General features: G+C 47.3%; 1 protein-coding gene across 1 annotated transcript in view; it reads left to right on the forward strand.

The window, feature by feature from the left end:
• Positions 1 to 12,150, forward strand: part of CDS2 (CDP-diacylglycerol synthase 2) — a 260,698-nt gene that overhangs the window by 24,458 nt on the left and 224,090 nt on the right. The gene's annotated exons all lie outside the window — the stretch shown is intronic.

Consider the following 12,150-nt stretch of genomic DNA (forward strand, 5'->3'; position numbering starts at 1 on the left):
ACCCCACAGTTCGAAAATCCAGAGCTTTGAGATCGCTTGAAATGAAATTAGTGGCAGTGATGCGATTTTTAGATTTAGGGCACCAGTCTAGGATAAACAGCGGATGGGCAGAAGTGGATGGCGTCCTCCTACTGTTAGGGGACACACATACCTGTTTAAACTACTGGAGTTGCAGTTATCAGCCTTATTCACAGCCCTGCCAGGACTGTAGTATATATTACCTTCTGGCGGTCTCCAGTAGGTAGTTATTTTTAGGACCTAGTTTTCATAGAAAAAGCGTTTTTGACTTGCCTATATCATTGGCATCGTTTGACAAATCTTCACAAAGTTTTCCAGAAAAAGTGCCCTCTAGGGTCTTATTGTGCATGGAAGGTTTCCAGAAAGTTTCTGGATGTTCCATCAAGCAAGGGCCAAGAAAAAGGGGGTTAAAAAAGGTGTATTCCCCATGTTAATTCCCATAGTCTTTTGACATGCCTACAGCCTGAACCACTAGATGGAATCACACCAAATTTATCAGAAAGATAGCTTTTGGTTGAGGAAGCACCCTTTTTAGGTCGAGCATAAGCATACAACCTCTTGCATACTTTTAAGAATACTTCTTCTGTGGGATTCCAGCTATTTAATTTGTTAGTTTCAGTGTCATTTAAAAATCCTTGTTTGCTAGTGGTCAGTCATGCCTGTTTGTCTGTCCTTCTTCTGTGTGGGAGCAGGGACCAACTGTAGGAGGCTGGACTGGCTTGTAGTGAGTACCAAGGGGTACTTGCACCTTGCACCAGGCCCAGTTATCCCTTATTAGTGTATAGGGTGTCTAGCAGCTTAGGCTGATAGATAATGGTAGCTTAGCAAAGCAGCTCAGGCTGAACTAGGAGACGTGTGAAGCTACTACAGTACCACTTAGTGTCATATGCACAATATCATAAGAAAACACAATACACAGTTATACTAAAAATAAAGGTACTTTATTTTTATGACAATATGCCAAAGTATCTTAGAGTGTACCCTCAGTAAGAGGATAGGAAATATACACAAGATATATATACACAATAGCAAAAATATGCAGTATAGTCTTAGAAAACAGTGCAAACAATGTATAGTTACAGTAGGATGCAATGGGGAAACATAGGGATAGGGGCAACACAAACCATATACTCCAGAAGTGGAATGCGAACCACGAATGGACCCCAAACCTATGTGACCTTGTAGAGGGTCGCTGGGACTATTAGAAAATAGTGAGAGTTAGAAAAATAACCCTCCCCAAGACCCTGAAAAGTGAGTGCAAAGTGCACTAAAGTTTCCCTAAGGACAAAATAGTCGTGTTAGAGGGAAAATGCAAGGAAAACACAAATCAGCAATGCAACAACGATGGATTCCTGACTGAGGGTACCTGTGGAACAAGGGGACCAAGTCCAAAAGTCACAAGCAACTCGGAGATGGGCAGATGCCCAAGAAATGCCAGCGGTTGGTGCAAAGAAGCTCTTACTAGGCTGAAGAACTGTGAATACTGCAGGAACGACAAGGGCTAGAGACTTCCCCTTTGGAGGATGGATCCCCCGCGCCTTGGAGAGTCGTGCAGAAGTGTTTTCCCGCCGGATGGACGCCAACAAGCCTTGCTACACGCAAATCGTGCGTTTGGCGTTTTTGGACGCTGCTGGGGCCCAGGAGGGACCAGGAGGTCGCAAATTGGACCTGAAGAGAGAGGGGACGTCGAGCAAGACAAAGAGCCCTCACTGAAGCAGGTAGCACCCGGAAAAGTGCCAGAAACAGGCACTACGAGGATGCGTGAAACGGTGCTCGCCGAAGTTGCACAAAGGAGTCCCACGTCGCCGGAGACCAACTTAGAAAGTCGTGCAATGCAGGTTAGAGTGCTGTGGACCCAGGCTTGGCTGTGCACACAGGATTTCCGCCGGAAGTGCACAGGGGCCGGAGAAGCTTGCAAAGTCGCGGTTCCCAGCAATGCAGCCCAGCGAGGTGAGGCAAGGACTTACCTCCACCAAACTTGGGCTGAAGAGTCACTGGACTGTGGGGGTCACTTGGACGGTGTCGCTGGATTCGAGGGACCTCGCTCGTCGTGATGAGAGGAGACCCAAGGGACCGGTAATGCAGCTTTTTGGTGCCTGCGGTTGCAGGGGGAAGATTCCGTCGACCCACGGGAGATTTCTTCAGAGCTTCTGGTGCAGAGAGGAGGCAGACTACCCCCACAGCATGCACAAGCAGGAAAACAGTCGAGAAGGCGGCAGGATCAGCGTTACAGAGTTGCAGTAGTCGTCTTTGCTACTATGTTGCAGGTTTGCAGGCTTCCAGCGCGGTCAGCGGTCGATTCCTTATCAGAAGGTGAAGAGGGAGATGCAGAGGAACTCGGCTGAGCTCATGCATTCGTTATCTGAAGTTTCCCCAGAGACAGAGACCCTAAATAGCCAGAAAAGAGGGTTTGGCTACCTAGGAGAGAGGAAAGGCTACTAACACCTGAAGGAGCCTATCAGCAGGAGTCTCTGACGTCACCTGGTGGCACTGGCCACTCAGAGCAGTCCAGTGTGCCAGCAGCACCTCTGTTTCCAAGATGGCAGAGGTCTGGAGCACACTGGAGGAGCTCTGGACACCTCCCAGGGGAGGTGCAGGTCAGGGGAGTGGTCACTCCCCTTTCCTTTGTCCAGTTTCGCGCCAGAGCAGGGGCTAAGGGGTCCCTGAACCGGTGTAGACTGGCTTATGCAGAATTGGGCACATCTGTGCCCAACAAAGCATTTCCAGAGGCTGGGGGAGGCTACTCCTCCCCTGCCTTCACACCATTTTCCAAAGGGAGAGGGTGTCACACCCTCTCTCAGAGGAAGTTCTTTGTTCTGCCATCCTTGGCCAGGCCTGGCTGGACCCCAGGAGGGCAGCTGCCTGTCTGAGGGGTTGGCAGCAGCAGCAGCTGCAGTGAAACCCCAGGAAGGGCAGTTTGGCAGTACCAGGGTCTGTGCTACAGACCACTGGGATCATGGGATTGTGCCAACTATGCCAGGATGGTATAGAGGGGGCAATTCCATGATCATAGACATGTTACATGGCCATATTCGGAGTTACCATGGTGAAGCTACATATAGGTAGTGACCTATATGTAGTGCACGCGTGTAATGGTGTCCCCGCACTCACAAAGTTCAGGGAATTGGCTCTGAACAATGTGGGGGCACCTTGGCTAGTGCCAGGGTGCCCTCACACTAAGTAACTTTGCACCTAACCTTTACCAGGTAAAGGTTAGACATATAGGTGACTTATAAGTTACTTAAGTGCAGTGTAAAATGGCTGTGAAATAACGTGGACGTTATTTCACTCAGGCTGCAGTGGCAGGCCTGTGTAAGAATTGTCAGAGCTCCCTATGGGTGGCAAAAGAAATGCTGCAGCCCATAGGGATCTCCTGGAACCCCAATACCCTGGGTACCTCAGTACCATATACTAGGGAATTATAAGGGTGTTCCAGTAAGCCAATGTAAATTGGTAAAATTGGTCACTAGCCTGTTAGTGACAATTTGAAAGTAATGAGAGAGCATAACCACTGAGGTTCTGGTTAGCAGATCCTCAGTGAGACAGTTAGGCACCACACAGGGAACATATACATGCACACCTATGAGCACTGGGGCCCTGTGTGACAGGGTCCCAGTGACACATAACAACCATACTGAAAACATGGTGTTTTCACTATGAGCACTGAGGCCTGGCTATCAGGATCCCAGTGAGACAGTGAAAACAGTGACAAACACCCTGACATACACTCACAAACAGGCCAAAAGTGGGGGTAACAAGGCTAGAAAGAGGCTACCTTCTCACACAACCCCCCCCCAAACGAAGGACAATAAGGCTAACCTTGGCCAGTTGAGACTTTATTGTCTAAGTGGTGATAAGTAGAGAGTAGCTCTGCAATAGACTGGTTACTCCCTTTATCATCCACTATATGGTTACTTCCCTGTGGGGATGTAAACCACCCTGTTTGAAGTTTTTTAGCTAAGCAACAATGTGAAGATGTATTTTCAGAGTTTCTATCAGTAAGTTTTAGTTTAGAGCAGTGGGAATTATCCACTGAACCTATTTGTAATGATGGAAATGCCAGACAGGGATGCTGTCTCAGTAAAGCCATAGCTGGACAAAAACTTTGTCCATTTGGCTGGAAGAGAGAACAGGGATGCTGTTTCTCTTGAGTTGGAGCAGGGCAGGGATGCTGTCCTATGAGCTCCACACTAGGGCAGGGATGCTGTCCTAAGTGTTGTGAGGTAGTGCAGGGTTTCTGCACTAAAGTTTCTCTGGGAGGGTTGGAGGGATGCTCCATGTTAACTAAAATGGTGCTGTTTTTCTCACCAATGTTAGTTATCCCACAGAGAGTTACTTCCACCTCAGGGAGTCCAGCTTTGCCAGCTGATGATTCCCTTGGAACAGATGCCACCCCAGGAGAGGTTTCTCCCACCACAGGAATAGTATCCTGAATGGTAGGGTGGTTAGGGGATACTGTGATACCCTTTTTACCTGTTGATGGAGAGGGATCCTGAGTTTTCAGGCCTTCTCTCCTTTGCTTTTTCATTTCACTTGAAATGAGAGGGAACAATTCCTCAGGGATGCCCAGCATGGCTGCATGGGCATAAAACTCTACATCAGCCCAACCTGAGGCCTCTAGGTCATTACCTAAGAGACAGTCTACAGGTAAGCTAGGTGATACCACCACCTGCTTAGGGCCAGTAACTCCACCCCAACTAAACTGAATTATAGCTAAGGGAAGAAACTTAGTGGAGTTATGGACATCAATAATCTTATACTGTTGTCCAATGATGTGTTGTTCAGGAGGCACTAGGTTTTCAGTCACCAAAGTGAAACTGGCACCTGTGTCCCTGTAGGCCAAGGCCTCAACACCATTTATTGAAACTGTCTGCCTGTACTTATCCATTGTAAGGGGACAAGCAGCCAGTGTGGCAAGGCCAATGCCACTAGGTGTGACAGAAACTGTCTTGGGACTGATTACATCAGTTTCCACTATGGACCCATAAGTGAACCCAACTACACCCTTTGCTTGACTGTTGCCAGCAGTCCCACCACTAGTACCACTACTGCTAGGGGCACTAGAGCTTGATGTATTAGTGGTGGTAGGCTCAGGGGGTTTACCTGGACAGGACTTATCCCCTGGCCTATGGCCTCTGTTTTTACACACAAAGCACCAAGGCTTTTTAATGTGTGCAGGTTGGGAAGAAGAGGAAGAATTTGTTTTATCCCCACCCTCTGAAGAGTGTTTAAGATTTGAGGTGGGATCTTTGGTTTTACCCTTATCCCCATGCTTATCTTGAGATTTTTCACCATCTTTCTTCTTATTGCCATCTTTGTCACCCCCTGTATGAACTTTTCTGTTCACCCTTGTTCTGACCCATTTGTCTGCCTTCTTTCCCAATTCTTGGGGAGAGGTCAGATCAGAGTCTACCAGGTACTGGTGCAACAAATCAGACACACAATTATTAAGTATATGCTCTCTCAGGATTGTGTTATACAGGCTTTCATAATCAGTAACTTTACTGCCATGTAACCACCCCTCCAAGGCCTTCACTGCCTGGTCAATGAAATCAACCCAGTCTTGTGAAGACTCCTTTTTGGTCTCTCTGAACTTTATCCTGTACTGTTCAGTGGTTAAGCCATAACCATCCAGGAGTGCATTCTTAAGAACTTGGAAATTGTTAGCATCATTTTCTTTTACAGTAAGGAGCCTATCCCTACCCTTTCCACTAAATGATAGCCATAGGATAGCAGCCCACTGCCTTTGAGGGACATCCTGTACAACACAGGCCCTCTCAAGTGCAGCAAACCACTTGTTAATGTCATCCCCCTCCTTATAAGGGGGAACTATCTTGTGCAGATTCCTGGAATCATGCTCTTTTGCAGGATGACTATGGGGAATACTGCTGCTGCCACCATGGGTATCTAAACCCATCTTCTGTCTTTCCCTCTCTATTTCTAAAGACTGTCTATCCAAATCCAGCTGTTGCTTCTTGAGCTTCAGTCTGGTTTGCTCCACTCTCAATCTATTGAGCTCCCTTTCTAACAATCTGTCATCAGGGTGGGTGGGAGGGACATTTCTAGATACAGAGGTATGATGGGAATGAACAGAAGGAGACCTGTCCCTTACAAGGGGCACCCTAACAGCTTGGCTACCAGCATAATGTGAGAGCACATCATCAGTATGATGTGATTCAACCTCTGTACCAACTATGCTAGACTGTCTAGTAATGGGCAGGCTGAGAAGTTTCTTTCCTGAACCTTTTCCTGGGGGAGTCCCTGGATCAGATTGAGAACCATTAGCTACTTTTTCTACAGATTGGGGACTTATGGCCTTATCCTGTACTCTAAGCATATTAATTAACAGTTCTAAGGAAGGATTCTTCCCTACACTCAAACCTCTCTCTATGCAGAGACTCCTTGCTCCTTTCCAGCTAAGGTGATCATATGCAAGTTTGGACAGTTCAACTTTTTGGCCTGTGCCAGACATTTTTAGAGAGAGTTAAAGTGATAGACAAAGAGAAAAAAAAGTTTTCAGAACTTTTTGGAAAGACAGAAAAAACTTTTTAAACTTTTAAGAACTTTTTGAAAGTTTAGAAGTACTTTTCAGCACTTAGAAAAGAGTGAAAAGAGGAAATGCAAAACTTTTTGGCTATGTGTATATACACTGACCTTGTTTTGTATATTTTTCTCTTATGAAAAGTACAATGACAAGAGTGGTAAGTAGTCTCAAGCACTTATCCCACCGCTGCACAACCAATGTAGGAGGCTGGACTGGCTTGTAGTGAGTACCAAGGGGTACTTGCACCTTGCACCAGGCCCAGTTATCCCTTATTAGTGTATAGGGTGTCTAGCAGCTTAGGCTGATAGATAATGGTAGCTTAGCAAAGCAGCTCAGGCTGAACTAGGAGACGTGTGAAGCTACTACAGTACCACTTAGTGTCATATGCACAATATCATAAGAAAACACAATACACAGTTATACTAAAAATAAAGGTACTTTATTTTTATGACAATATGCCAAAGTATCTTAGAGTGTACCCTCAGTAAGAGGATAGGAAATATACACAAGATATATATACACAATAGCAAAAATATGCAGTATAGTCTTAGAAAACAGTGCAAACAATGTATAGTTACAGTAGGATGCAATGGGGAAACATAGGGATAGGGGCAACACAAACCATATACTCCAGAAGTGGAATGCGAACCACGAATGGACCCCAAACCTATGTGACCTTGTAGAGGGTCGCTGGGACTATTAGAAAATAGTGAGAGTTAGAAAAATAACCCTCCCCAAGACCCTGAAAAGTGAGTGCAAAGTGCACTAAAGTTTCCCTAAGGACAAAATAGTCGTGTTAGAGGGAAAATGCAAGGAAAACACAAATCAGCAATGCAACAACGATGGATTCCTGACTGAGGGTACCTGTGGAACAAGGGGACCAAGTCCAAAAGTCACAAGCAACTCGGAGATGGGCAGATGCCCAAGAAATGCCAGCGGTTGGTGCAAAGAAGCTCTTACTAGGCTGAAGAACTGTGAATACTGCAGGAACGACAAGGGCTAGAGACTTCCCCTTTGGAGGATGGATCCCCCGCGCCTTGGAGAGTCGTGCAGAAGTGTTTTCCCGCCGGATGGACGCCAACAAGCCTTGCTACACGCAAATCGTGCGTTTGGCGTTTTTGGACGCTGCTGGGGCCCAGGAGGGACCAGGAGGTCGCAAATTGGACCTGAAGAGAGAGGGGACGTCGAGCAAGACAAAGAGCCCTCACTGAAGCAGGTAGCACCCGGAAAAGTGCCAGAAACAGGCACTACGAGGATGCGTGAAACGGTGCTCGCCGAAGTTGCACAAAGGAGTCCCACGTCGCCGGAGACCAACTTAGAAAGTCGTGCAATGCAGGTTAGAGTGCTGTGGACCCAGGCTTGGCTGTGCACACAGGATTTCCGCCGGAAGTGCACAGGGGCCGGAGAAGCTTGCAAAGTCGCGGTTCCCAGCAATGCAGCCCAGCGAGGTGAGGCAAGGACTTACCTCCACCAAACTTGGGCTGAAGAGTTACTGGACTGTGGGGGTCACTTGGACGGTGTCGCTGGATTCGAGGGACCTCGCTCGTCGTGATGAGAGGAGACCCAAGGGACCGGTAATGCAGCTTTTTGGTGCCTGCGGTTGCAGGGGGAAGATTCCGTCGACCCACGGGAGATTTCTTCAGAGCTTCTGGTGCAGAGAGGAGGCAGACTACCCCCACAGCATGCACAAGCAGGAAAACAGTCGAGAAGGCGGCAGGATCAGCGTTACAGAGTTGCAGTAGTCGTCTTTGCTACTATGTTGCAGGTTTGCAGGCTTCCAGCGCGGTCAGCGGTCGATTCCTTATCAGAAGGTGAAGAGGGAGATGCAGAGGAACTCGGCTGAGCTCATGCATTCGTTATCTGAAGTTTCCCCAGAGACAGAGACCCTAAATAGCCAGAAAAGAGGGTTTGGCTACCTAGGAGAGAGGAAAGGCTACTAACACCTGAAGGAGCCTATCAGCAGGAGTCTCTGACGTCACCTGGTGGCACTGGCCACTCAGAGCAGTCCAGTGTGCCAGCAGCACCTCTGTTTCCAAGATGGCAGAGGTCTGGAGCACACTGGAGGAGCTCTGGACACCTCCCAGGGGAGGTGCAGGTCAGGGGAGTGGTCACTCCCCTTTCCTTTGTCCAGTTTCGCGCCAGAGCAGGGGCTAAGGGGTCCCTGAACCGGTGTAGACTGGCTTATGCAGAATTGGGCACATCTGTGCCCAACAAAGCATTTCCAGAGGCTGGGGGAGGCTACTCCTCCCCTGCCTTCACACCATTTTCCAAAGGGAGAGGGTGTCACACCCTCTCTCAGAGGAAGTTCTTTGTTCTGCCATCCTTGGCCAGGCCTGGCTGGACCCCAGGAGGGCAGCTGCCTGTCTGAGGGGTTGGCAGCAGCAGCAGCTGCAGTGAAACCCCAGGAAGGGCAGTTTGGCAGTACCAGGGTCTGTGCTACAGACCACTGGGATCATGGGATTGTGCCAACTATGCCAGGATGGTATAGAGGGGGCAATTCCATGATCATAGACATGTTACATGGCCATATTCGGAGTTACCATGGTGAAGCTACATATAGGTAGTGACCTATATGTAGTGCACGCGTGTAATGGTGTCCCCGCACTCACAAAGTTCAGGGAATTGGCTCTGAACAATGTGGGGGCACCTTGGCTAGTGCCAGGGTGCCCTCACACTAAGTAACTTTGCACCTAACCTTTACCAGGTAAAGGTTAGACATATAGGTGACTTATAAGTTACTTAAGTGCAGTGTAAAATGGCTGTGAAATAACGTGGACGTTATTTCACTCAGGCTGCAGTGGCAGGCCTGTGTAAGAATTGTCAGAGCTCCCTATGGGTGGCAAAAGAAATGCTGCAGCCCATAGGGATCTCCTGGAACCCCAATACCCTGGGTACCTCAGTACCATATACTAGGGAATTATAAGGGTGTTCCAGTAAGCCAATGTAAATTGGTAAAATTGGTCACTAGCCTGTTAGTGACAATTTGAAAGTAATGAGAGAGCATAACCACTGAGGTTCTGGTTAGCAGATCCTCAGTGAGACAGTTAGGCACCACACAGGGAACATATACATGCACACCTATGAGCACTGGGGCCCTGTGTGACAGGGTCCCAGTGACACATAACAACCATACTGAAAACATGGTGTTTTCACTATGAGCACTGAGGCCTGGCTATCAGGATCCCAGTGAGACAGTGAAAACAGTGACAAACACCCTGACATACACTCACAAACAGGCCAAAAGTGGGGGTAACAAGGCTAGAAAGAGGCTACCTTCTCACACCAACTACTGTATAATTTCGCATTGTTCTGTTTATCTGGTCTGTAGGGGACTTTTTTAAACTTTGTTTCCTGTTCCTGTCCAGGGAAGCTTCCCTTTTCATTTGCAGAGCATCCTTGCTATGAGCTTTGCTGCAGACAAGACTATAAATCAGGCTATCTTCCTCACCTTTGGTCTTTGTGGGCTTTCTGCACCCTTTCTCAGCTGCCTTGCTCCCGCCCTTCCTTGGCTCGGATTTTCTTTACCAAGTGTGCCTGCCTGGGGTTCCCAGGGCGTAAGATTACTTGTAATTGCTTATAGCTAAGGCACCCAGCTCTACCAGGGCTCCTCAATCCTTAGACACAGTGGCCACTTCTGCTCCATACTGGGATCCCACTCGCAGCTCCATCAGTGCACCTCAGTTCATACACTCCAAGCCCTCAGCTGTGTCTGCCAGAGCACCTCAGTTCTTGTAGCCAGTACTGGGACCTCGGGCGCAGCTCCATCAGTGCACCTCAGTTCACACACTCCAAGCCCCTCAGCTGTGTCAGAACCCCACACATGCTGTCTGCCAGAGCACCTCAGTTCTTACAGTCAGTACACACTGCTGTTCCAATACCGGGACCTCGGGCGCAGCTTCATCAGTGTACCTCAGTTCACTCCCTCCAAGCCCCTCAGCTATGCCCGTGCCAGAACCCCACACATGCCATCTGCCAGAGCACCTCAGTTCTTACAGTCAGTACACACTGCTGTTCCGGTACTGGGACCTCGGGCGCAGCTCCATCAGTGCACCTCAGTTCACACACTCCAAGCTTCCCAGCTGTGCCCATGCCAGAACCCCACACATGCCGTCTGCCAGAGAACCTCAGTTCTTACAGTCAGTACACCTTGCTGTTCCAGTACTAGGACCTCTGTTGCAGGTCCATCAGCGGACCTCAGTTCTACCCTGGCGAGGTCACCTCCTTTCCTATACTGGGACCAGCTGACATACAGTTCCATTACAGCAGCTCAATTCTAATATTCAGTCTCACTGCCAAGCCAATACTAGACCCAAAAGAGCAAAACACAGCTCAGCCAGTGCACCTCAAGTCTAACACCCAACGCCACTGTTGATGGAAACCACCACAGCTCTTCCAGAAACCATCAATTCTAACATTCAGTGCATGTGTCCTCTCAGTACTAAGGCTCACACACATGCCCCTCGCTTTTGCGATTCAGAGGCAAAGCCACTCCCATGCTGGGCCCACTTGCAGCTTCACCAAGGCACCTTGAGGCTAACACTTGGCACACCAATACTAGGTTCCCCACATATCTCCATTAACATACCTCACTTCTGACCTTGTGTGCCTTACTATTCCAGTACTGCAGCCCACCTACAACTCTATCAGTGCACGTCAATCCTAACCTGCAGCACCCAATTATTTTAATACCAGGAACAGGGCTAGAAAAATCATAAAAATATTACTAGACCTGCAGGTTGAGTAACTTAAATAATCTACTCTACCTAACTGTAATGGATTTGACCCGTAAACGAGTCTCAAATTGTGTGATGCTAGGCAAATAGTTTACAGAGTCACCTTTTTTCTTCATTCTCATATGATTGCACCTTCAAATATGTAAGCTCAGCATTTCTGCAGTACAAAAAAACACTTTTGTTTGTTTAAGTAAACTAAAGTTTGCTGCATGCATCACAAGAATCTAGCCCACATACCCATGACGTATAGCCCACATAACCAAGGACTTCTTTCAGTTTACTAACAACATTGCCATCAGGACAGGAGTGTTTCTCAGTTTGTTTAAGCACTCGATTTTAATAAATATATTACTAAACTATGATGTGGTAACATATTGTCATCTACACACAGTAACTTTCCAAGAGATGTCTAAACCTCTCCACTAAATTGCATCTTTACTGATAAAACTATAAAGTGTATTAACAATCTTTGAAAATTGGATTTTAGGAAACCTATCCTTTGCACATCAACATGTAAAGTATTCAGATTTGTTTTCATCCTATTAAAATCTTTTTTTCATCACACAGAAATATTAAGAAAGTGTTTTCACAACCACTGAAATATATTTTTAAATGTTTGCTCAGTTGACTTAAATGTTGTGTGTCAGGAAAAGCCTCACATGGCTATATCCTTTTATTTTACATTCTAAACAGCAGGTCCTACAGTTAACATTACAAAGTCCTGGAACTCTGCAGTCAGAAGGAAAATTAATGTAAGAAAAACTGACTTTTAACCTCTGTCTGTGAACACAGAGCAAATGTGACATAAATACAAGATTTAAAGGCATATTTTATTGCCCCTCCACTTTTCAACTG

This window comes from Pleurodeles waltl, chromosome 11 (assembly GCF_031143425.1).
Source record: "Pleurodeles waltl isolate 20211129_DDA chromosome 11, aPleWal1.hap1.20221129, whole genome shotgun sequence".
Classification (NCBI taxonomy): Eukaryota; Metazoa; Chordata; class Amphibia; order Caudata; family Salamandridae; genus Pleurodeles; species Pleurodeles waltl.